The sequence below is a fragment of the Callorhinus ursinus genome, unplaced genomic scaffold, assembly GCF_003265705.2.
Source record: "Callorhinus ursinus isolate GAN/ISIS: 27379988/994484 unplaced genomic scaffold, GSC_fseal_2.0 scaffold2, whole genome shotgun sequence".
Taxonomy (NCBI): domain Eukaryota; kingdom Metazoa; phylum Chordata; class Mammalia; order Carnivora; family Otariidae; genus Callorhinus; species Callorhinus ursinus.
In genome coordinates, this window is record NW_027397064.1 from 85,037,280 (window position 1) to 85,061,403 (window position 24,124).

Genomic DNA, 24,124 nt, shown 5'->3' on the forward strand with positions numbered 1-24,124 from the left:
ATCACATTAAACTCAAAGTGCATTTTTTTTTTTTTATATATTCGAAGAACATAAAGAACACAAAGAACACAGAGCTGGGTTTCTTTATTAATGAAACTATCACTATAAGAAAGACTATAATACTAGGTTTATCACTAATAGGAAACAAAGATAAATAGTAATGTCTATATTTAAGGAACAGTTTATACATTTGTGTATACATTAATTTAACAGCGTGATCTGGGTTTCCAGGGACTAAAGCTATACATAGCAACAAAACAATTTTATGAAAATAATTCCCCCAATTAATTTACATAATTAAATTAATGTGCATAATTTACATAATTATTTTCATCTACATGAAAATTAAGGCTTAAAAATTACAACTTGAATAATTTGTTAGTAAAGTCATTCAAATATTAAAATATATGGTGTTTAAAGTAAGAAAAATATTAATCAACCCCTAACTCTCTACAGATCTCTTAAGTCTGAGATTTTGGAGGAAGACTCTAACTCCCCAAAGTACAGGATCTACTTCATACCAGTGAATCATATGTATCCTTTCCTCACGACTGAGAAAGAAAAAATGATATTTACACACTTAACACCTAGGAGACATAAGCCCTGAAATTCAAGGAGTGATTACAATAGTGATTAGCTACCAAATTATTCTTAGTTCTTTTTTATTTCCACATTAATTAAATTTCAGATGTAAGAGTTTTATCTTTTAAAAACATGCCTATTTCAGTGTTTGCTAATATTTTTTATTTTGGTGTGATTATCAGGTTTTCCATTATACCTAATTAAAAATACATCACATAAATTTAGGGGGTCTTCTTTTCTATGTAAAATATCTTACTCTATTTTCTCTGTCTTTCATGGTCCAATATTGTGGCATGACTTTCATTAAAAAAGATTTGCTTTTTAAATTTCATTATCAGAAGGCAATTTATAAACCAGCATTTTCTTTAAGTAACTATATGCAATCAGTATGATTAATTTTGGATGCTTTCAAAATATTTATATCGGTAGTAGCATTCTTTCTACCTAGAAGGTGATAGGAACCTCGTCCTGAGTTTTGGCTCCATAGGCATGGCTACCAGATCTTGTTAAGTGACTTTACGAGTTTAACAAAAATGAAGTATCCTGGAGTACCATTCATGTTTTCCTTTTGATGCCATTTTTAGACAATTGGGGGGAATTGGAAGAGATTGGGGTGCAAAATGGTTCACAATGCTGTGTCTGTAGCATACACATGGCTACTGTCTTGAGACACTGCTGTAAGCTTTCAAACACATTTCCACATATTTTAAGTCATTCTAAACAACATCCGTGTAAAAATATCAGCTCTTATTTCATACTGAAGGAAATTTAGACTCACAGAAAGTTCAACAAACGGTGTCAAAGTTCCATAAAGTCTAGAACTCAAATCTTTCAATCTCCAAGGCCTTCATTTTTTTAACTATAACATCATAATGTAGCTTTCTGCTGAAACTATAGTAATATTTAATAAAATATAATATTATGACAATAGAGCATTATCAGAGTTTTGTTTTTTAACAAACATCTCAAAAGTAAAAGAAACATGTGTTTTTCTCTATATATACTGGCTAGAACCCCATGGGAGGCTAAAAACTTGTTCTAATAATGGCTTATGCACTCAAAACATTTTGGGAGTTCTCATTTTGGGATTGCTTTAAAAGCCTACAGCATTTTCTTTTATACTCAATGCTTTCAAATCTTGATTTCTAAAGTGTAAATTTGATTTTTTTTTTACATGATCAGAAGCCTTATAGAGGTCAGATATGTGAATGAAGTGATAGATCTGACTTGTTATTTTGGTTTTGACTTTCGAATTTTGAAACAGATTTTAAGTTTTGCTTGTATCTAAAGGTAACTGTCAGAGAAATATTTAAAAAATAGTTTTCTTGATAGCACCAATAGAACATTAAGCAAGCTATCTATGTCTGCCTTAAAGGATAGCTTCATTTGGATTTTTTAGGACTGAAAGAATCATCCACGATTCTATTTTATCTAATCTATTTATCTATCTACACACACACTGATATATATATATGAAAAACAGGTTTTATATTTGAGTATGTCTAACATATGCTTTATATCAAAATGTGTATAACATATGCAGAGAGACACACTAACATGTCTTGTATTTCAATTTTATGAAATACAAATGTAGCCAATTTCAATCTAAATCATGCAGATCATCTATGTAACTTGGATGTTACCTAGACTTCTCCCAAATGAATGACTTATGTTCCTTAGTGAATGAATTTGAAGTGACATTTGAGAGGGTCCAGCTGCCAACCTACACTGCTGAGGAGGTCTAGCCTGTCTCTGGTCCACAGCAACAGAGCAATCACCACTGTTTGAGAATGAATTAGACTACATTGATCCTTTATTTCTTTAAATACAAATTCTGGAGCCTGTTAACTCACCTATCCCCACTTCCCTTCCCAAGTTCACAAGCCAAATGCGCCCCCCCCCCAAAAAAAAACAATTTTGGAGTAATAGTTCAATTGAGAGAAGAATAATTTAAAAATAAATTTGCCTATGGAAATTTCTTTTTCCAAGTTCATATCAGATGAGTAATGGGGTGAGGTTGTAACAAATTTTGAGGGAGACGCATGTCACACAAGGGCATGAACACCCAATCATTATGCTTATGAACCACAAAAGGATCCTGGAAATTACTTCTTAAATTTTTTTTAAAGATTTTATTTATTTATTTGAGAAAGAGAGAGCATGAGTGGGGGGAGGGGCAGAGAGAGAGGGAGAAGCAGACTCCCCTTTGAGCGGGGAGCCCATTGCGGGGCTCCATGCTCTGGGCTCCATCCCAGGATTCCAAGATCATGATCTAAGCCAAAGTCTGCTGCTCAAGCACTGAGCCTCCTGGGTGCCCCCTGGAAATTACTGCCCCCTTCCCTCCCTTTCTCTCTCCTTTTATCTTTGAGTCCCACTGCCCTCAAAGCAAAATAAAGAAGAAATATGTGGGTGGTGGGACAGTGAGTCCTTATAAGAGGAAGGCTAAATTGGAAATAGCTTACGGAGAACCAAAATCAATCTCAAACTATCAGTTTAATTTTATAATCATGTTATAGAATCATTAAAGAAGCTTGGTTATTATCATCAAGATTTCTTTTCTGGTTTAAAAGGTGAGAGGTTAATGGCTCATTTACTGAGGTATGCAGTTTTCTTTCATTTTTCACTTACAATTATCTTCACTTGTTTTAAAATGCAATGCAGTCTCCAAAATGTATTGTAGTTATTCATTATTTCTTTCAATTAAACTTTCTAAATCATAGATTTAAATGAATCACAAATAAGCATTAATAGATTTCAATCACTGAATGCCCACTTCCTGGAAGAAATGAATGGGGCAGATTTACTTTGGAAAATTTTCTTTCCGTGGCAGCTGGAGCACTGGGGCTCAGCAGATGTTAGTTTCTAAAAAGCTGGTATTCACTTCGGAAATGGACTCTGGATGTCGGTGTTGTCTTTCTCCATTGAACCAAATGTTTGTTGACAGAGCAATGTCAATGCTAAATATATATATTTTTAAAGATTTTATTTATTTATTTGACAGAGAGAGACATAGCAAGAGCAGGAACACAAGCAGGGGGAGTAGGAGAGGGAGAAGCAGGCTTCCCGCGGAGCAGGGAGCCTGATGTGGGACTCGATCCCAGGACCCTGGGATCATGACCTGAGCCGAAGGCAGATGCTTAACGACTGAGCCACCCAGGCGCCAATGCTAATATATTTTTGACTGAAACAGTGGTAACTTCACAGAGCATCTGTGTTCTGTAAGCACTTCAGTGTATTGCCTAGGTTGCCTGATATCTTAAGGCAAAGTCATGATTTCTAAACAACAGACCCTAAACTTCCTTCGAGGTTTTCATAGTTAGATCCAATTTTAGATAGGTAACATAAAACCAACTGTCCTTAAATTTAGTCGAAAAAATTACAGTGGTCTCATCAAGAAGACATAATGTTTACAAATGTAGAAAATCTCAGTTGTAATCACTATGGTAACATTATACACATTTGCATTGTTTATGACATTAAAATCAACAACTTTTTTGTAGAGACTACATTAGTTCTCTAGTTCACCAGGCTCCATGATAATTGACATCTCTCTAACACTTAGAATCCAGGTTACTATCCTGGGAGGGGTGTTATAATGAGGTTGTTGCCATAGAAACTTTGCAATCACTGACGCACTTTTACTATTGGAACTTAAATGCTATGGCAAATTTAGAATTTTAAATCATTTAGAAATAGAACAAATTCTATGGGGATAGTTTATTATTCTTTTATCTGATAAACCACTTGGGGGAACTAATTATTTTGAAAATTGGGGAAAGGTGCTTACTAGCACAATGGTGCCATTTGAGATCTAAGGCTAAGAGAAAAATTTGGTCTGGCAAATGCAGTTTACCAATAGAAATCCAGTTTCAGAAAATCCCAATGAATGTCAGTTTGATTTGGGATTGTTAATACTTAAAATAGCATGGAAAATGTTTTATACACATGAAATAAATAAGCTTGCTAAGGAAATATAGAAATGATAGATTGCCTGTCTTTATCAATTAACTATTAAATTTCTGTTTGTGATTTAAGCAGAAAATATTTTATCCTCCAAATCACGTTACTATTATAATCATATTATCTGCCTCTAATGTTAAATACAGGCTTTAGAATAAAATGGATTTATTGCTTTATGGAACTGTACTGCCTTATAGTCATATTCTAAACTACTATTGCCAATTACCCTTTGAAGATAAAGCCCACTGGGATGATGGCCATCAAAGGAAAATATGGATTAGAATATCTCAATAAAATCAAGAAACCATGTTGAATCTGGTTTTGCACATGCATTACTGTTGAATAATGAGTTTTCCATCATTATGTATTGTGCCATATGACAGAAGATTGCAGTGACTATACATATGTACTGGATATCAACTTGTGTTATTTGCATTTTTATTCTCTATAAATAATGTTTCCAAGCAGAAATGCACTAAGTTATTGCCTGAGAGCTCATTTTTTGTTCATTTATTAAAGAATCATCCATCATGGCAAGAGTCAACACCGTGCGGTGCCTGGGTGGCTAAGTCATTAAGCGTCTGCCTTCAGGTCAGGTCATGATCCCCGGGTCCTGGGATCGAGCCCTGCGTTGGGCTCCTTGTTCAGTGGGAAGCCGGCTTCTCCCTCTTCCACTCCCCCTGCTTGTGTTCCCTCTCTTGCTGTCTCTCCCTCTGTCAAATAAATAAATAAAATCTTAAAAAAAAAAAAAGAGTCAACAGTATGTTTAGAGGAGAAGAAGTGAGTTCAAATTAAGGAAGATCTACTTGAATTAACAAAAATGAATTCCAACTTTTGGAATTACGTGTCTTTTGAAAATTATCAGTAGTGCTGTTTAGAGTGCATTTCTCCTTTGTTTTCTCATTTAGCCGTGACTTAGTCCATTTGGATTGCTCAGAATAAGATGGGGTCCCAAGTAAATTAAGGTTGACTTAACTTTAAGGTTGACTCTATAATTTCTCTCAATGTGTTATTCATCTATTTACTATAGCTCTACTTCTATGAGTGATAATAACAAAAAGAGCAATTTTTATTTATTTTACTAACTTTGTCCCTGTTCGAGACAACTTAGATTTTTAAACTGTAGAGTTCAGGTTTTGTTTGTTCTGTATTTAAAGTTACAATAGGGTCTTAAAAACTGAAAATGAATACACATTTGAGTGTTTTTATGATAAAAGTAAAATATGTTCTCTAAGCTGAAAAGAAATTAAAGAAACATTTTAAGAATCCTTAAATGGGCCAGTTTCCTGTAATATCTACTTCTGAGTAATTCTTAACACTATGGAATAGTTTTGGTAATTCAAATATTCTTTAAAATTATCAGTGCCCTTTGAACTATTGTAAACATTTTCCTAAATGTTTACAAATGCAACTGTACTATTACAGAGCATCAAAGGAGATTTAAGATTCAATGAGGCGTAAATGTATATGGCACTCTTTTTTTTTTTAAGATTTATTTATTTGACAGAGAGAGACACAGCGAGAGAGGGAACACAAGCAGGGGGAGTGGAAGAGGGAGCTTTCCCCCCACCCCCCCTGCGAGCAGGGAGCTTGATGCAGGGCTCCATCCCAGGACCCTGGGATTATGACCTGAGCCGAAGGCAGACGCTTAACAATTGAGCCACCCAGGCGCCCCCGTATGTGGCACTCTTGATGATGTCCTTGAAACTACTGAAAATATTTATTGAAAGCACACTTTCTACATCTGACCCCAAGCAAATTTCCTTCTTTCTTTATCTTTGTCAGGTTAGAGTTAATGTGGTAAGGTAGAGGAATTTGAGCAGGAGGAGAATATCTATGTACTCTTGATTTGCTGATGTTGTTAGAGGACCATGCAAGAGAGTAAGATTTTTTATTGCTTATCCTTGTTCTTCTAGTACATTAAAAAGTAGAGAATTTAGATGGGGAAAATTATTAGACTTTGATGCTTCACTTTCAGGGACTTGTAAGGAGAAAAAGTGACACTATGTGATTTATTCTCATGACAAGATTGTAAAGAGAACAAGAAGTACAAAAACTCAATCTGTTGTTGTTACATTATTTACATTTGTGCATGATGTCTTCTTTATCCCGAATGCCATATTTGAGTGCTTCAAAATGGTAATATAGAATCTTCACAAAGATTTACAGAGCCAACTTCAAACAACTAACTTCTTAATTTAATGGTAATTATATGGTTTAAAAATGTACTTTCTTTTTGCGGCATATTTTTTCAATAGATAGCTCTGTGTATGCTGACATTAAATCATTTTTTTTACAATACTATTTTTTCTTTAAATTTTTTTATTGTTATGTTAATCACCATACATTACATCATTAGTTTTTTGATGTAGTGTTCCATGATTCATTGTTTGTGCATAACACCCAGTGCTCCACGCAGAACGTGCCCACTTTAACACCCATCACCAGGCTAACCGATCCCCCCACCCCCTCCCCTCTAGAACCCTCAGTTTGTTTTTCAGAGTCCATCATCTCTCATGGTTCGTCTCCCCCTCCGATTTCCCCTCCTTCATTCTTCCCTTCCTGCTATCTTCTTCTTCTTTTATTTTTTTCTTTACATATATTGCATTATTTGTTTCAGAGGTACAGATCTGTGATTCAACAGTCTTGCACAGTTCACAGCGCTCACCATAGCACATACTCTCCCCAATGTCTATCACCCAGCCACCCCTGACATTAAATCATTTTGCTGTCCTTCAAAATACATACTAGCTTACTTAAGTTTTGAAATGTAGAGATCTATTTAGCTCTACATTTAGCAACTTTAAAATTGAAAAGTACCAGATATGATTTTCCAAATAATTTTTCAAATCAGTAATCTAACTTTAAAATGTTAATTGCTAATCCCCAAATCCAAATATTATATGAAATTAGACTGTTGCTTTCCTTTTTGCACATGTGGTACATTGCAGAATAAAATGTGATGCTTCCTTTATAAATACCAATCATCTCAAATGCCTTGCTCATGTGTGAAATGGGTCAAAAGCATTTGACTGAAACATCATGGAACCACATCATTTTAAAGAAAATGAAGAACTTTAAAATGAAGTTTGCACTGATTATTTTTTCTAATAGATATGTTTGAAAGCTTTCTTATAAAATAGGTCCTGTTTGACACTATGAATAAGAGATCATCCCTTTTCTCAAAGTGTTACATTCGAGTAGAACTACTAGCATGAGAAGTTCCAGCTTTGTACTAGGCAAAATCGATACAGCAGGATTCTTGGGAAAACAGATTTTTTGTAGTGATAATCACAGCAGACTGCAGACTAAGATAGTCTAATGGTTTATCTAAACATGCACATAAGAAATTATAATGATTAATAATTGCATAGTCACTCCGCCAGGTTTTTTTCTAAAAGAGTTTACATCTGCTGTCTTATGTGACTTTGTAAGGGCTCTATGGAATAGTTAACATAGAGCTGATGCATTTTAAGAATAAATGAGTTAATACAAAGATTTAGTTTCATAGCCAGGAATCAGGGACTGAATTCTGTGGTCAGGGACTTTTCCCCCCATCATAATATGAAGTTTATGGTTCATTTATTGGAACAAATGGATTATAACATATGGTAAATGGTTACAGGCATAGTTGATATCACATTGGAATCAGAATTGGTACAAAAGGACCTTTGTAGAGTACACATTATTTGGGGGTCATGTGAATAATGGAAATGATTGCTTTACCTTGCTTGTCAGATTATGTCTCAGGATATTCTACTTTCCCTGTGCCTTACTTAAAACTCCCTAGTGAGATTATTTTCTGGATAAACATTCTCTGGTATCTAGTCCTAGAGTGATATAGAACAAGGTTGTGTTCTTTGATTAATCTTTTGCTATTCCATCAAATTGGTAAATTTCGCCCTTAATATCTTTTGCATAAAATATTGTTGATAATGTCCCTGCCTTCTCATACAGGACGGTGTGGCTAGAACTAAGTAAAACAATTCTATAGAGGTCTGTCAACTTTTCCAAAAGGGAATGTGAGTATAATATAATTGTTATTTATTTCGGTTTATAAGAAATAACACTAGGGCACCTGAGTGGCTCAGATTGGTTAAGCATCTGCCTTACGCTTAGGTTATGATCCTGGGGTCCTGGGATTGCCCAGGCATCATTGGACTTTCTGCTCAGTGGGGAGTCTGCTTCTTCAGCTCCCCCTGCATTCTCTATCACTCTCTTGCTCTCTTTCTCAAATAAATAAAATAAAGTCTCAAAAAAATAAGTCTAGCACAGAAAGAATAGTTAAGTAGACTAAGATCTGACACCTACAATGAATTCCAGTTAATGTCGCCTTGGTTTTCACAACTGCTGATACATAGGACTATTTTCCAGGCATTGAATGGAACTACAAAGTAATTTCATATTGGATCCCAAGTGATCCTGACATGGTAGTGTCTTCTGGTTTCTTGGAGTTGGATTCTTTTTTTTTTTTTTTTAAAGATTTTATTTATTTGACAGAGAGAGATAGCGAGAGCAGGAACACAAGCAGGGGGAGTGGGAGAGGGAGAAGCAGGCTTCCCGCGGAGCAGGGAGCCGGATGTGGGACTCGATCCCAGGAACCTGGGATCATGACCTGAGCCGAAGGCAGATGCTTAACGACTGAGCCACCCAGGTGCCCTTGGAGTTGGATTCTAATCCAGAGATGCTACATGCAACAATTTAGCAACAAACATCTATTTTCTAATTTGTTTGTAAAAATGATCAAATTTACAAAGTTAAGATGTAGGATTACATATATTAAATACTCAATGTTAGCATTAGCTAAGCTCCTTTCCAATTCAAAGAAAAAATACACATTGAAGGAGGTATTTTCTGATTTTAGGAGGGGTTAATTTGGAAACTGAATAAACCTAAAAGCCACTGGAGTATGGTTTAATGCCTGGAGATTATAATTAACTAAGACCTCTAATACCCCTATGAGAACTTAGAGAATGTTTTAAGTCATTGGTTACATCTGACTCATTTGTATGGTCACCTTAGTTGTTGCTTTTGTTTCATTAAATATAATGAAACAAAAATTTTAATTAAAGGATACACACATACACATGCTGCAGCTTAGTGGTTGTTTGTATAAACTATGCTAGATATTTTAAGTACTTAATGAATATTAGGGAACTATAAACTATGGAATCTATTGAACTACTTACTCCCTTGAAATCAATTTACTCCAGAGTAATGGCATATCACAGGTTCTTATTAAGGGATTTTTTTTTTTTTTTTTAACTGTGAGGTGCTAAAGAGGATACTGTAGCATAATATACATTTGGTAACTTATGCTCTTGTGCATTGCCTCACGTCTTGCTAAAAACATATACACATCCTGTTGTGAGTAGGTTCTAAAATATAGGGGTCCATCTGCTGATTTTAAAAAAGACTTTTTATATATGCATATTCCATCCATTTTTTTTGTTGTTCTCTCTGAACAGAAGACTCTTTTACCATTTTAGTCAACATTTTACAGTTTGAAATTAACACATTGCTTACCTAACCATAGTACCTAAAGTATGGCTAATTTTAGGGTCAATTCCCATAAATGCTACAGACATTCTCTGCACTGTAGCAACATTTAGGTGTATATAAGGTAGAAGAGACATGGCATCCAATGAAATCTTCATTAAATTCCTTCCTGAATTATTTTCTCCTGTTTTTAAGTATCTATTCATTTATAGAATCCAAAAGTCTTAGTATGGGAAGGCAACTTACTCACTTTAAATTACAGTGTATTTTTACTGGGTATTTACCCCAAAGATACATATGTAGTGATCTGAAGGGATATGTGCACCCAAATGTTACAATAGCCAAACTATGGAAAGAGCCAAGATGTCCATCAACAGATGAATGGATAAAGAAGATGTGGTGTGTGTATATATGTGTGTGTGTGTGTGTGTGTGTGTGTGTATACAATGGAATATTATGCAGCCATCAAAAAATGAAATCCTACCATTTGCAACAATGTGGATGCAACTAGAGTGTATTATGCTAAGCAAAATAAGTCAATCAGAGAAAGACAAGTATCATATGATCTCATGGATATGAGGAATTTGAGAAACAAGACAGAGGATCATAGGGGAAGGGAGGAAAATATGAAACAAGATGAAACCAGAGAGGGAGACAAACCATAAGAGAATCTTAATCTCAGGAAACAAACTGGGGGTTGATGGAATGGTGGGGGTTGGGAGGGATGGGGTGGCTGGATGATGGACATTGGAGAGGTATGTGCTCTGGTGAGTGCTGTGAATTGTGTAAGACTGAAGAATCACAGACCTGTACCTCTGAAACAAATAATACATTATATGTTAAAAAAAAAAAGACGATAGTAGGAAGGGAAAAATGAAGGGGGGGGAAATTGGAGGGGGAGATGAACCATGAGAAACTGTGGACTCTGAGAAACAAACTGAGGGTTTTAGAGGGGAAGGGGGGGTTAGCCTGGTGTTGGGTATTAAAGAGGGCACGTACCGAATGGAGCACTGGGTGTTATATGCAAACAATGAATCATGGAACACTACGTCAAAAACTAATGATGTAATGTATGGTGACTAACATAACAAGATAAAATTGAAAAAAATTATAGTGTATTTGTATCACTTTATTTTAAACTAATAACGAATATAATATTAACTGGTAATATTATAGTCTAAAATAAGCATGTTGAATGAAATATTTTGAATCTACTTTCGATGCCTACTGGACTGATGATTCTTTTTGCTAACAGTAAGTACAGTAAGTACAGTTTAATATTTATGGATTTTACAACAGCATAAGCTTAAGTGGTCCCTCAGAATGTCAATCTTGCATATTCTGTGACCACCTTAAACTTTAGTTTTTCTTTGTGGGTCCCAAATAAAGCCGGACTGAACACTGAAGCCAAGTTCAAACAGAAAGTCATAATCAAGGAAACACAGCCAAAAATTATGGAAAAGGAGTTTAAATCATTGCATGTCTCTAAAAAAATTATAAAGTAGTTGCTTTACCTGTACCATATCTTCTTAAGAGTCACTTTCAAATTCTTCCTGCTCCTATTGTAGAAGTTAATCACTTGTATGGCACCTCTTCTGTAACTGTCTCTCCTTTCTTGTGCTGCCTCTCCAAACATATTCTGTCTTTCTTCTGGCCAAAATACAGGTTTAGTTTTCCAAACACCCCTGTGCTGCCAGCATGCATCACAAAGCACACACCTTCCTGGATATCTGCTCAGCTCACTCCAGTAGCGTCTTTCTATGTCCACTCTATTGCCTTTCTGGCTTTTCTGTGGTTCACACATTTAATGAATATGTGATATCGACAGTGGGAAGAGGGCAAATTTTCAACACTGTATTTTGTTTTATCTGTTATATTTATTCTCTTGGCTTTTTCAAGAGCTTCTTGCCAAAAAAAAAAAAAAAAAAAAAAAGAAAGGAATGAGCTACACTAACTATCCATTCATTGTATCCAATTTGTTATACTGAAGTGGGATGAAGGATGATTTTATGTAATGGCCTACATAAGGTATTATTTCATACATTTTGGGGTCAATAAAAGTGATTCTGCCCTCCAGGAATGTAATAAATAGCTGACTAGGGGCTGGGGAAAGAAAGAGAAAGCAAAATTGCTCTTGTTTTCATGGAACTCATGGTTTACTAGGAAAGCTAATATTTGTATTATAATTACCAATAATGAGTTTTAGTTACTGCAGAATAAATGTAGACATAGTAACAAAATGAAGAGGGCATTCAGAGAAGTTCTGATTTGGATGAGGAAAAAATCTGAGTTATGACTGATGGAATATGAAAATGTAAGACAGAGTATTTGGAGTTGGTTGAGAAAAATGCAGTACAGATTTATAGATGGAAAAGCACACATGGTCCATGTCAATGACCTCTGCTTTTTGTGTGCTTTTAGTGTTATTAAAGTATAGATAGTTTACAACTGTGTTTTCTTATATATGTTTTCAAAATAAATGTAGAAAAATTATGAGTTTTATTTTTATTTAAAAAAATTATTATGTTAGTCACCATACATTACATCATTAGTTTTTTTATGTAGTGTTGCATGATTCATTATTTGCGTATAACACCCAGTGCTCATTGCAATATGTGCCTTCCTTAATACCCATCACTGGGTTAACCCATCGCCCCAACCCCCTCCCCTCTGAAACCCTCAGTTTGTTTCCCGGAGTCCATATATTTTCTCATGGTTCGTCTCTCCCTCCGATTCCCCCCCTTCATTTTTCCCTTCCTTCTCCTAATGTCCTCCATGCTATACCTTATGTGCCACAGATAAGTGAAACCATATGATAATTGTCTTTCTCTGCTTGACTTATTTCACTTAGCATAATTCCCTCCGGTTCCATCCATGTCGATGCAAATGGTGGGTACTCATCCTTTCTGATGGCTGAGTCATATTCCATTGTATATATGGACCACATCTTTATCCATTCATCTGTTGAAGAGCATCTCAGCTCCTTCCACAGTTTGGCTATTGTGGACATTGCTGCTATGAACATTGGGGCGCATATGGCCCTTCTTTTCACTACATCTCTATCTTTGGGGTAAATACCTAGTAGTGCAATTGTTGGGTCATAGGGTAGCTCTATTTTTAACTTTTTGAGGAGACTCCATACTGTTTTCAAAGTGGCTGCACCAGCTTGCATTCCCACCAACAGTGTAAGAGGGTTCACAACAAATGTTGGAGAGGATGTGGAGAAAGGGGAACCATATTATGGCAGTTTTAGTAGGAAAATAATTTATGTCTTAAGAGTTATATATACAGGTGCCATACAAGTGATTAACTTCTACAATAGGAGCAGGAAGAATTTGAAAGTGACTCTTAAGAAAAACAGATAATTATTCAGATTAGAAATTGCTATTGGGGCACCTGAGTGACCCAGTTGGTTTAAGCGACTGACTCTTGGTTTCAGCCCAGGACGTGATCTCAGGGTCCTGGGATGGAGCCCCGCATAGAGCTCTGCACTCAGTGGGAAGTCTGCTTGAGATTCTCTTCCTCCCTCTGCCCCTCCCCTGCTCTCTGTCTCTCAAATAAATAAATCTTTTAAAAAAATTCCGGTTAAAAATTGTTTGTTAATACTTGCTGGAAAACTTAATTATATTTACCATCTCATATATCCATAATTATGCATATATAGAGTGTTTTTTCACTGACCGGTTATGTTTACACCATTGAAAGCTATAGAATTTATAAAAATCCTATACAGAAAATATATAGGACTTCATAAATTTATACCAATTCTCAAAGGAGTCAGATTGCATTTTTTAATCCACTTCATGATTGTTTATGCTTCCTTACCTGAAGGTCATTGGACTTTACTTTTTGTACTTATGTCCACCCTATCTGTTATTTTCTAAAAGTAATTTTTATAAGATACCTTCTCACAAAGTTATGAACCTTAAGGACAATATTGAGAAAAGTACCTAAGTATGTGTGGTGAAATATTAGGGTAAACAAATAGATACTATGCATAATTTATATGAGAATACTAAAATGTAAAAAAAAAAAAAATCAAAGTCTGAAACTATAGAAACTAGCATTTCCCCCCCAATATTCAGGCTTAGTTACCAGCCAGCAAGTATTTATTTTTAAACAATTGCTAAGAATTTATTAAGTAAAAACCAATATATTGGGCACTTTCTCAAAAGATAAGGGAGCCAAAGATCAGCTGCACAAAATAGAAAATCTTATTCACAATGCCATAGGACATTTAAGTACACATAAAACAAGACACCTGGAGGAAATCAATCTAGAGATGGTACCACATTCTTTTTATTCAGTTTCCCTTCCATCCTCAGTATTGACTTTCATTTCCCTGCTTTTTACCTGCTGGAGGAAAGGAGAAGAGAAGAAAGGATAGCAGAAGGGAATTTCTCAGAGTGGCTCTGACATTTATCACTGAAGGCAAATTTTTCTAGAATCTCTCCAAAAGTCTTCTAACATTTCATTGGTCAAAATTAGGTCACATGCTCATTCCTAGCTGTGAAAGAGGCTGGGAAGAGAGTTTCTGGAAGGAGGGGTATGTGCTAGTCATAGCTTGCTTAGACCAATTGCAGTGCATCCTTTTGGGCTGAATGTATTTTCTTCCTAAATAAAGACAGAGTTCTAATTTGAAAGAAAAGATATCGAACTTGGGCATTGGTGGCATGGGGTAGGGACAGTGAATTGGATAATAGCTAGTGTCTTTCATATAGAAATAGAAAACCATGTTCTCATAGCTAAATTACAGAATTGAGTCCTGAATTCAGATCTTTAGACTAAGCAAGTCCAAATGCTCTTCTCGTAACACCTAAGAGGTTTTGAAGGAAAGCGTGGCTGCTTTTTTCTTCAGGACATTATTTTCAGAGGACTTATCTATACTTTCAAAAGGCATCATTTTCAGCTCTTACTTACCTTCCAAAGTTCAAATCAAATAAAACCAACCTTATTCTTTATTATATGAGACATATAGAGAATAAGATCCAAATGGATCACTAATAGTGCCTATCACATTGCAAAATGGTGACAGTGTGTTTTCCAATTTCACAGTGTTCTTTAAACACTTTAGTTTAACATATAAATACTTTTGCCAAAGTCTAAAAAATGAGCTTGCCTCTGAAAATAGAAGTGTTAGATAAATATGATGTGACATTTATACTTCATTTTAAAAATGAACAGTCTTCTTATTTAGTTCTTTGCTTAAAGAGCAGGTAATTACAGAAGATAATCTAGGTAGTGAAGGCGGATTTTACCTACTTACTGGTTAATCAAAAAATAAAACATAACCAATGAGAGAAATTTTCAGGGAAATCCATATGGAATTTTTGGCCTTATCTATGAAGTTATTGTATTTATATCTTTTCTTTAAGGGGAACCTGGAGTAAAAGTAAATTCATTATTTTTAAATTAAATAAGGTATTTTATATTAGTTAACATTTAGCATATCTGGATATTTCTCTAGCTTCTAATATTAATGCATTTTTCACATAAATGAACTGTAGTAATAGCCTAGAAACCATATATCCACTTAAAGTCTTGAAAGGTGAAATTTTTAAATGATGAAATTCCCCTAGACGCTAAGAATAAGTTAGGAACAAGAATACCAAGTGGATAGTACTTTGTATTGCTAGCTCATTTTTCATTAAGTCAACTGGCATATTCTGGTTTTACAGTTCCATATGATTCATATAAATAATTCACACACTTGGTTCAAAATGTGGAAATAATTGGTGGGACATTATTTGGAATATTTTTGTTTCCAATGGTGAATCTCTTTCCTATAAAATAAAACCTTGAGTATTTTTTAAAACATCCAGATTCTCCTTATCTTTCCTATATGTAATTATTTTCATTGCTGTGCCCACAGCATTTGTATGATTGACATGATAGAAAGGAAAGAGTATGGGGTTTGAGAAGGAAAAGGCTTTGTTCTTGGGCACAAATCTGAGCCTGTTTTGTTACCTGTAAAATGGTGGTGATCACAGCTCAATTACAAGGCTGTTTTGAGGATTAGAGATAATGCAGGTAAAGAGTATCTGATCCTCAAAACTTGAAATTGAGCTGTTACCATTACTATTTACAGGTTAGGAAACCAAGGCTTAGAACTATGTGTATAGTTGTTATGTGTAAATAAAAATTTGGTTTAAAGCATGTATAAATATGATTTTCAACTTTGCCTTGTTTCTGACAAAGATTAATTTTTTGAATAAGTGATTAATGAAATTATCCTTTTATTTTATTTTACTCATTTATTTATTTATTTTGAGAGACAGAGAGAGCGAGCGAGTGTGCATGGGCGGGGGAAGGGTTAGGGGGAGAGGGAGAGAGAGAATCTTAAGCAGGTTCCTAGCTCAGCGTGGAGCATGATGAGGAGCTCATTCTCACCACCCTGAGATCATGACTTGTGCTGAAATCAAAGTCAGAGGCTTAACCGACTGAAGCACCCACGCACCCCTACTTTTAATATAATACAAAAATAGTAGTTTTTCCTATTTACATATTTTCTACTTATCCATATAGATGGAAAAATACATCTAGCACATTGTTTTTTTGTGACAGTAACTCACAGATATATGGATATATGATGGAGCCAGTCATGTGATATGTGACTAAAAGCATGCCTGACTATGAAAGATATGAGAAGAAAACGAACAAAACCAAAGAAGCAAAAAACAAACGCCACACCAAAAACCAAACCATAAAACAAAATCATCTTTTCTGAAAATAGAAGTGTGGTAGTCCCCCTTTATCCATGGTTTAGCTTTCAGGAGTTTCAGTTTTCTGCGGTCGACCATGGTCCTGCAGCAGACAATACTCCTCCTGACATACAGTCAGAAGGTCAGTAGTAGCTTATTCTCTGTCACGGCGCCTACATCATTTACTCACTTCATCTCATCATGCAGGCATTTTATCATCTCCCGTCCTCACAAGAAGAAGGGTGAGTACAGTGTAGTAAGATATTTTGAGAGAGACCACATTCACATAACTTCTACTATAGTGTAATCATTCTTTCAGTTATTGTTAATCTTTTACTGCGCTTAATTTATAAACTAGACTTTATCATAGGGATGTAGGCATAGGGAAAAGCATAGTATATATAGGGTTCAGTACTGACCACAATTTCAGGCATCCACTGGGGTTCTTGGAACATGTCTTCTATGGATAAGGGAGGACAAGTTTATTAGATAAATATAACTTTTATTTATTTATTTATTTTTTAAAGATTTTATTTATTTATTTGAGAGAGAGAGAATGAGAGATAGAGTGCACGAGAGGGAAGAGGGTCAGAGGGAGAAGCAGACTCCCTGCTGAGCAGGGAGCCTGATGTGGGACTCGATCCCGGGACTCCAGGATCATGACCTGAGCCGAAGGCAGTCGCTTAACCAACTGAGCCACCCAGGCACCTGGTAAATATGAATTTTAATGTATAATACTGATAATTCATTTGATAACGGCCTTAAAATATATTCTCAAACATTATATTCTCACAAATATATTCTCTTGAATAGGCTTAAACTTTGCTTCTTTCATTATGCCAGTTAAACTTAAATTCATGTTTTTTACATCAGATTCGTATGTGACACTCCTCCTAGGCAGTTATTGGTTCCCTGCTGCCTATAGAGTGACAACTAAACTTCTGTTACATCTGAGGTGCGTTATAATCTCCCCTTAATGCACTATTCTTTCCCCTTCCTTAGACCCTATTTGTCCATGAGTCATATGATCCTGTCATATGGTTCCCTCCTTCCCTCTAAAGTACTTAAAATATAAGGCCTGACCTGTTTGTGCTCATTCTGTTCCTGAAGCATCAAAGCATAGAATGATGCCCTGTCTTCATACCAACCCTTCAAAATTCATTCAAGCTTCAAATATTTTCACAAAGCTTTTCTCAATCCCTTTAAATTTTTATAATTTTTTTGTTTCTTTTCAGTTGCAAGACATTTTGCAACTATGCATTCACCATTTCTTATGTTTTATAGTTATAGCTGTCTTACACATGAATACACAAATACCTTTAGGGAAGCCATCTCCTATAATTTCCTATGTGTTTCACCGTACCTATCAAAGGATATTGTAGATCCTCAATAAATAATTGCAGAAAGAGCTAAAAATTAATGTAATATTGATTGCATGACTAATGCTTTTATCTTCCTGGCACAATTTTCCCCTTTAAAAGAATGTAAGCTCCATGCTTTGAGGGTTTTTTCTGTTGTGTACACTAATGTATTCCCAGTGCCTAAAAAAGTGTCTGGAACATAGAAGGCACTCAACATTTCTTGACCATAATGATACATTTATCTAAGTCAAATAATCATTAAAGAAATATGCTATTAGGACTATTTCACTAAAAATTGATGTTTTAAAAATGCTAATAAAATACTGACAGACTGTTTGATCATCTGTGACTAATTTTTTTATGGGGATAAAGGGAGTCCTGATTTGAAGAACTAATGGCTGAAGTACTATCTAAATCTAAGCATCCGAGGATGTTATCGAATTATACTTCAGCACACCTCAGCGAGTAGAGTTTTCACTCACATCTATGGCTTGTATTTGCTATTATAGTTATTCTAATTCCTCATATACCATTTACAGTGCAACACTCATCACAAGTTAGACAATATACTGAAATCAGCTAATAGTTGATGTACACTAAATGCAGTTGGGAAGATTTATTTAGAACTGATTGCTGAAACAGAAATAGATATTTAGCTTAATTATGTTTTTTGTGACTCATAGCTAATGTAGGTGTCCTATCGTTAACTTTTAAATATCAAGTAGTATTAACTGATACCCTTGATGCAAAATTTGAAAATGGGCATGGATGGATTTTGTTCTATAGAACAGTTATTTTTCAATGGAGATATATATATATAGACATATATATATAAACATATATATATATGTCTATATATATATAGCCTTAAATTAAAATTTTAAAATTAAATTAAAAATATATATATAACCATAAATTAAAATGTTGAGGCACTGCGAGTGTCTGAACTGCAAGGAAAGCTATAGAAAATTCTTTAGTGAATTACGTTTGAGATATGAAAAATTACTAATTTACATGTTATGCACAATTTGATTTTTGTGTATATGAACATCTTTTATACACATATATATTCTTCAGACAGAATGAGAGAAAAATGAATTAATATCTGAGTACTTAATTTTGAAACTACTTTAATTTGTAAAAGGTCATTTCCGGCAGGAAGAGCTAGTGTTCCTATAAAGTACGGCTTGCTATCTGTGTGCTAATTGAGCTTATCTCTTGCCTGAAACAGAATTATCTGTTCTTAGGCTTAAGAAAAGCTGCTATCTTCAGTACAGTGGTATTTACAAAAGATCTAGCTTGGTAGACACTTTATTTTTCTCTGTGGTTCCTTGTCTTTGTTAGGCAGAAAAGAATTACATGGTATTATTCTTAATTTGCTGAAAAGGTATGATATTTTACTAATGAAATGAAAATGATTGCTGGAATATGTTTGCATGCTAATAAGTGGCAGAAACTCAGGGAAAAACACCCTCAGAGTTTTGTTCTTATAATTCCTCTTGGGAGATCTGTACTGAAATAGCATGCCCTTTTGTTGTAATTCATGCAAATAGTCCTAAGTGTTGCATTTGCATTCTCTCTCTCTCTCTCTTTTTAAAAATTTATTTATTTATTTGAGAGAGACAGTGCAAGCAGGGGGAAGGGCAGAGGGAGAGGGAGGCGGAGTCTTGAGCAGACTCCCTGCTGAGCCTGGAGCCCAAGGCAGGGCGAGATCTCCAGAATCTGAGATCCTGACCTGAGCTGAAATCATGAGTTGGAGGACACTTAAACTACTGAGCCACCCAGGAGTCCTTACATTCTCTTAAAATTACTGCCAAGTAAGACATGTCAAACTTACAGAATCCTAGGTATATATGAAGCTCAGATCAAATAAAGGGTAGTTTACTGAAAACATGAAAAGGAAGATTATTGAATTGCCTTCTTCCTCCTAACCTGCCATTTCTTTTTACCCACCCCAAGTCCATAAGATGTTATCTGAGACAATGTGCCAATTATCATAAACTCCTATAATCACCAGGGAATAAACATTCTGGACAGTAAAAACCTAAAATAGAAAGCTAGAGGGCTCCATATTACTCATTCTTGACTATCCTTATTGAAACAAGATAGCTGTTATTACCCAACAAGAGAACCGGCCTTGAGCTTAACCAAGCTAATGAGAGGTCAACACTCTTGAAATGTGGGAAATCACAGAGGAGTAATTAATCAGATTGGGCAAAAGGGGGAGAGAAGGGATGGGAAAAATATTTCACAAAGGCAAAAAAAGAAAATGTACAGAAAAGTGAAACGAAATTGCTTTATCGATGACGGTGAGATTTTAAACTTTGTTACATAAATATGGGACACCTGGATGACTCAGTCAGTTAAGCACTCGTCTCTTGGTTTTGGCTCAGGTCATGATCTCAGGGTCCTGGGATGAAGCCTTGTATTGGGCTCCATGCTCAGCAGGAAGTCTGCTTGAGGATTCTCTCTCTGCCTCTCCCTCTGCCCCTACCCGTGCTCACTCTCTCTCTCTCTCTCTCTAAAATAAATAAAATAAGTAAATCTTTAAATCCTTAAAAAACCCAACTTTGTTACATAAATATGAGCTTGTACTCAATCTTGTCTACTTAGAATGTAGAGTTGACAGATAAAATATAGGATACCCAGTCAAATTTGAATTTCAGATAAGTATTTGTTGTTTATCTGAAGTTCAAATTTAGCTGAGAGTCATGTATTTTTATTTACTAAGTCTGGCAACCCTGTCTGAAGACACATTATTTTTTGTAAAAATGTTCTCCTGATATTTTCTGTATAACACCACAAACAAGGGGAAAGTGTCACTGGTAGATCCATTTCTAAGGACCCTAAGTGCATCTGTTTCTAAGAACTAACATCTCTTTTGAGATATGTTATGCGAAGAGGTTGAATAATAGCATTACATTTTCACCCTTGGAAAATGACACATTCTGGCTCATGCTGAGATACTTCTGAATACACTAAGTACTTTACTGGTCACATAAGGGATCCTGTTTTGATGCAACTTTTTATTTCCTTAGCCTTCAGATCCCCTGTAAAAGGTTAAAGGGTAACTAATAGCATAGCCACTGAGTATGGACTGGCAGGGTAGACTTGATCAGCCAGTGGCTTCTGGACACACGTGACCAAAGGTCCAGAAGAAGGTAATGCGGTCTAGTGGCTTCAGGCCTGTCCTGGATAACTGTCCAATCACAATTTACCCTTAACATATACATAGTACTATATTTACGTACTCATACTATACTCAAATACAATTTGAGGTATTGAACGTATGAGTTAAATCAGTAATAGAATTCAGATTAATTTGGGCATTGCAATAGGCCCACCTACAGCCACAGTGCATTTGGGCAAGCTATCACAAACACACAAGGATGGACATCTCTACTGGGGACCTTTATTAACATGAAATAGTAAGATGTCCTAGAAAATATAAGTATGAAAATGTGTAGCATAAGACAGAGAAAGACAGTCCAGTGGAGTAGATGGATGTAGAAATGTATAAAAATAGTACAGTCTTACTGGTGTCATGCTCCTGTGGGAGGAGTGAGGGGCACATATAATCCATCCATGTGGGGAGCTAGAAAGGCATCCCGAGAAAATCAGTCTTTGAACTAAGTGGAGTTATTTAAAGAAAACTAGCTGAAAAGATGGAGAGGACATAGAGAGAAAGTTTATGAGCACAAGGCTGGATGTGAGAAGCCCTGTAAATGTTGTGAACATCACCGAAGTAAATACTTCTGAGGTATACATTTTAATGCAGAGAGGAAAAAAAAATCAAAGCCAAAAACTTAGAGGGCCTCATTTTATGTCAGACTAAAGAGCTTGGACTTTATTCTGCAAACCACTGGGAATCATTGACAGATTTTAAGCAGGGCCTAAAAAGGTCAGATGTGCAGTTTAGTTGGAATATTTTGCCAATTATGTGGTGAATGGATCTGAAAGGGGCCAAATTGCAGGCAAGAAGATCAGGTAAGTAACTATGAGACTAAAGCAAAGATGAAAAGATGAAGTTGGGAAGGTTGTTGGTGAAAGTGGTTGGTCGAGGGGGGAACTGCTCCGATTGAAGAAATACTATATAGAGTAAAATTGGAAGTGCTTGGTGATCAGTTCGATGCATAAACCAGGAATGCAGAAATGTCTAGCACTAGGTTGGATATATGACTGTGAAGACATGGGGAAAAGTCTAAGTTGGAAAGTTGGAACAAATGAATTAAGGTTCATCAACTTCGAGTAAAATCCTGAGTGTGTATGGGATCACCTTGAAGAGTGTGAACACAAGTGGAGAGCTAACAAGAAAATGGAAGGCTAGAGAACATCGAAATTGAACGTGCAGGTGAGGGAAGATGAGGAGGAGGGGGAGGAGGAGGGGAGGTACCGATCAGAGAAAGAGAGGGAAAACAGAATAGTGTGACTTATGAAAACAAGAACATAAAAAGTGGACACAAGAATAATGGTGCCAGGTAGAGCACAGAGGTTCTGCAGGACATATATTCATCCAAATCTTTTCCAGACTATCTTTATAACACAGAACTCAACATAGATTCGTTTAATTTTCTCACCCCTGTTTGGAGAACAGATTTTAAATTAAGAAGGTGCTTATCCCAGACTAGTCATGACATTTGATAAAGATTTTTTGCCCTATTTAATGTACAGTCTGGAAAAGTTTCATAATGAACTGATTAGAATTTAAATGATACCTGTTTTAAAACATCTTTTCATACTGCATATATTTATAGGACAGATTATTCACGTTCCTAAGTCTATCAGGAAATTAATTTACAGTTTAAAATGAACTAAATATATACTGTGTCTGCATCTAAATTCCTCAAGAGAGAAATTATATTCTATCAAGCATAAAATACATATTTAAATATTATCTGTTTACATATGCTTACATGATAAACTCTAAGAGCCTTTTCAGAAGCATTATGGGATATCCATTAAATACAATAAAATGTACTGCATTTCTGCAAAGGAAGACACTTCTTTCTGATTTCTGACTTTAACAATGCTTTACAGAGACTTGTACATTTAAAGACCAGTAACTGAGTGGGAGAGAAGTTCACTGGGAAAGAAACTGAGGAGAGATCAGAAAAGCTGAGTGTGAGGAAGGGTTAGAAAAACCAACAGTGTTAGTACCACAATTTTCATGGGGTTTGAAGTAGTGAGGCTAAGACAGAAGATCCTACTTGATTTATTTATTTAAACACATAAACCCCATTTGTTTTCTCAGAAATTTCTTGCTGGACATCTTCTTTAAGGCTAGGTTTACTGTCATACCACATGGGTTTATGAACCTCTCTATCTTGAGTCTCTTCATCCTTACTCCTTCTCATCGCTGTATCATTTGCTGTCCCTTCATCAACCCCACAACCTTTTCTATTCTCTCTCTCTCTCTCTCTCTCTACACACACACACACACACACACACACACACACACTGAAGGAAATGTATCTATGTATACAGACGTATAAATAATATATACATTTCCATCCTGCTATGTATAGATGATGTATACGGATAGTTACATGTATTTGCAGAGGCATATATGTGTGGGCATGTGTAACAAAACCATGAGGTTTTGATTATTCACATTTTTCATTTCCCATGATTTGAACATTTCATTTAACAAAAGGGAAAGCTGAGAAAGAAGTGCTTTAACTTTTCTTGTGTCGCAGGACATATCCTCAGGCTCATCTGACCCCAGAGCAGCTGTTTTAGACTACTAGACTTCAATGATAGGGCTGCTTTGGCAAGACCACCTGCGATACTGGTTGGCAGTGGCCTGTGCTTGGCTTCTCCAGCAAGGAATCCCAGCTGGTGGCTGCTGTCTGTCATCTTAGGATTGACTTGGCTCCCCTGAATTTGTATTCACTGAATCATACCACTAAATGCATATTGCTTCTTGAGAATAAGAATTCTCTCCTCGATGATGGTACTTATTATAATATTTGATGGGCTTTTCTGAAAGTTAACTTCTATGTGAGAACAAAGTCAAAGCAG

The 24,124-nt window shown here is 35.6% G+C and overlaps 1 protein-coding gene and 1 non-coding gene across 2 annotated transcripts in view; one reads left to right on the plus strand and one right to left on the minus strand.

Annotated features, from left to right (window-relative positions):
- The window catches only part of LRP1B (LDL receptor related protein 1B), a 1,894,461-nt gene that overhangs the window by 26,923 nt on the left and 1,843,414 nt on the right, over positions 1-24,124 (plus strand). The gene's annotated exons all lie outside the window — the stretch shown is intronic.
- On the minus strand, positions 2,576-2,679 carry LOC112813328 (small nucleolar RNA U13). The gene has a single exon (XR_003205509.1). It is a non-coding gene; the product is annotated as a small nucleolar RNA U13 (small nucleolar RNA).